Consider the following 3,336-nt stretch of genomic DNA (forward strand, 5'->3'; position numbering starts at 1 on the left):
TGAGAGGTGGAAACACCAGAGCAGGGGGAATGAGAGGTGGAAACACCAGAGCAGGGGGAATGAGAGGGGGAAACACCAGAGCAGGGGGAATGAGAGGGGGAAACACCAGAGCAGGCAGGGGGAATGAGAGGGGGAAACACCAGAGCAAGGGGAATGAGAGGGGGAAACGTAGCAGGAGATATTCCTTTTCAAACCAAAACGTAAGGATGTAAATCTTGCCTAACAGTCCTATTTTTGTGCAGGCACAGATAAAGCCCAGCTGTGATTCCATTCACAATTGTCAAGTGAATTAGAAACGATCTTTTGGAATGAGGAGAAAAAAATGAAAGAAAAAAAAAAAACCACACACACAAACACAGTGGGCTACAGCATAGTTTAGACAGAAGATGGCGCTATAGGCTACCCGTGGCTGTAATTAGCCAGTAGACAGAGTAGAAGAAGTAGTGGTACAATCAAAACAAGTGGTCTTGGACAGCTGACCACATGTCACCCTGGCCAAAGGATGTCTAGAACTACAGATACCGATGGGGCGACACGCTACAGACTTCCTGTCTCCTAGACCGGCGTGGCTTTGTTTGTAAGTGTAGTGAACGACGTGTGGATGGATGGATGATGAATATATAGAAACAGGTCTGGAAGAAAGTTAACTTTCTCCTGATGTGTCCGTCTGAAAAATGCCATTTAAGAGTCAGAATGTTCTGGAGATTATGTGGCTTGTGACAAATGGGTCCAATATTTACCTTGATGACATGGGGCAATGAATAAGTCAAAATCTGTGTTCACGTTCTCCCGTTTGAATCAATACAATCAGAATCATCTTGTGACCGAAGCCCTAGGTTGGGAACCACTGTACTAGAATAGCTGATAGTTAATTCAGTAGTTTAAACTAGCTCCAACTCCAGCACCTACACAATGTTGCATCAGTATTGAAGATGGAGAATCATAGCCTAATTATGCTCTTCTCCAAAAGAGACTTACGTACCTGGTGATTCAAACCTGTAAAACACTGAATATAGCGGTTTCACATTTAAAAAAAAAACAAGTAGACAATAGATACAGATGTCCAATAACTGGATAGTGACTGAAAAGTTCTTATCCAAGTTTAAGAAACGACCAAGGTCCTAAAAGTATATTGTAACAATGTGGCTCAAAACTGTTAAAAATGTAAATTTATGAGCGTTTCTAGCAGACCATAACAACAGCTGACGCACACAAAGGGGATGTGACGCCATCTACGGGCGACAGCAACCAAATGTAATGGACTCGGAATCACATTTATTGCTTGTTCTGAATTTCTGCATTCTCTTTTATTTGTCTTTTTTTGCTTTACATGTCAACGTTTGTTGGTGCGATTGGAAAATAGGGCCGGTGTGCTGCGAATGCCGGGGCCGTTTTTTGATCGCAGTCCCTCACTGGCTCCATCAACACAATCTTTTAATGTACAACATTTATCCAACATTTTTCAGCAAAAGTAAACATATTTTTCATGTAAATGTACCTATTTTAAAATGGTATTTGCTACTTGAAGGATTTTCTAGAATGCTCTAATCATTGCCCTATTTCCATGGACAAAAAGCCCCCCAGCTTGTAAGACAGCCTGCTGTGGACAGGAGTGACAGCTCAGTCTTTATCTGTGAAGAACAGCTGCTATTTAACCTTCTCACACACAATAGAAGCATCTGACACACACAAACAAATAAGATATTCAAGGGTTCTCTCTCCATCTCACACTTGGACCCCCACACAAGACTGTAATTAGGACTTTTTTGTCTCAATAGATTTGGACATTGAGACTTGAGGCACTGTGTATGCAGAAGCTGCTGCCAGGGTGATTCATCATTCACAGCTTTAAAGGGTAACTTCAGGTTTTTTTAACCTGGGCCGTAGTTTCCCATGTTTTTGTGTCTAAGTGACTGATGGGTCAAGTGCGTGAAACCAGCTTCAATGTAACTTTAATGGGCAATTGTGCACCTTCAATTTCCGTCCACAAAAAGGTTCTGTTGTTGCAGCTGACAGACTCAGATTATTATTCTAAGGGTCGGACAACATTATGGGATGGATCCCTACAGAAATAGACCTTTAAGTTAAAGTGTAAGATCCTTTTAGTTTAACATGAAACAGATATGCTAAACACTTGGCCCATCCTTTATGGCATTACAAGACAACACCTTTTAGTTTAACATGAAACAGCCCCGAAATCATCATCACTAAACCCAGACTCCATGTAAATAATCACTAATTTTATCATTGTAAATTACGCTTCATTTTAAGTTTACAGAAACTAAATAAAACTATTAAAAGGCCGTCTTTGTTCTTTTCCACTGTTCCAACAATCAACCCTTTGGTCTGGTTGAAATAAACTGTGGAGATATGCTGCTCTATACACGCTAAAAGTAGTGATTATTTACATGGAGTCTGGTGGAGATATGCTGCTCTATACACGCTAAAAGTAGTGATTATTTACATGGAGTCTGGTGGAGATATGCTGCTCTATACACGCTAAAAGTAGTGATTATTTACATGGAGTCTGGTGGAGATATGCTGCTCTATACACGCTAAAAGTAGTGATTATTTACATGGAGTCTGGTGGAGATATCCTGCTCTATACACGCTAAAAGTAGTGATTATTTACATGGAGTCTGGTAGAGATATGCTGCTCTATGCACGCTAAAAGTAGTGATTATTTACATGGAGTCTGGTGGAGATATGCTGCTCTATGCACGCTAAAAGTAGTGATTATTTACATGCTAAATAGTGTTGTCTTGTAATGCCATAAAGGATGGGCCAAGTGTTTAGCATGTCTGTTTCATGTTAAACTAAAAGGATCTTACTCTTTAACTAAAAGGTCTATCTCTGTAGGGATCCTTTCCATAATGTTTTCACAAGAATAATAATGTGAGTCCGTCTGTCTGACGGTGGACAAGACGATTGTGCAAATAACCCAGAGTGTTTTTTTCTCCCATCCCAGAAAGTGTGTGGGTATAGCCGTACCTTACTCGATAGTACTCCACATACAATAACTGAAACCTATTTTTCCTTGGCATGCATATATATTTTCAGTGAGTTACTTAAGCATGCTAGTGGGCGGTGTGCATGCCTAGTGGGAGTCTACTGACTGAAGTTGGAACAGTAATTTAAAATGTTGTTCTTTGGGTTTAGAGCAACGCTGGCACAACTCCTAATACACCCCCCCACACACACCTGCTGCTTTAAATTAAACTTGTCTTCACTTAATTGATTTCGACCACTTTTTCTGCTCACGCTCTCTCACACACACACACACACACACACACACACACACACACACACACACACACACACACACACACACACACA

The 3,336-nt window shown here is 40.8% G+C and overlaps 1 long non-coding RNA gene across 1 annotated transcript in view; it reads right to left on the reverse strand.

The window, feature by feature from the left end:
* Positions 1-618: 618 nt before the first annotated feature.
* LOC117948790 overlaps positions 619-3,336 on the reverse strand; it is a 21,657-nt gene continuing 18,939 nt past the window's right edge. Inside the window, exons 2-3 of the long non-coding RNA XR_004657559.1 lie at positions 3,249-3,253; positions 619-740 (exon numbers count right to left, since the gene is read on the reverse strand). This is a non-coding gene — a long non-coding RNA (uncharacterized LOC117948790). The remainder of the gene's footprint in view (positions 741-3,248; positions 3,254-3,336) is intronic.

This window comes from Etheostoma cragini, chromosome 8 (assembly GCF_013103735.1).
Source record: "Etheostoma cragini isolate CJK2018 chromosome 8, CSU_Ecrag_1.0, whole genome shotgun sequence".
In the NCBI taxonomy this organism is placed as follows: domain Eukaryota; kingdom Metazoa; phylum Chordata; class Actinopteri; order Perciformes; family Percidae; genus Etheostoma; species Etheostoma cragini.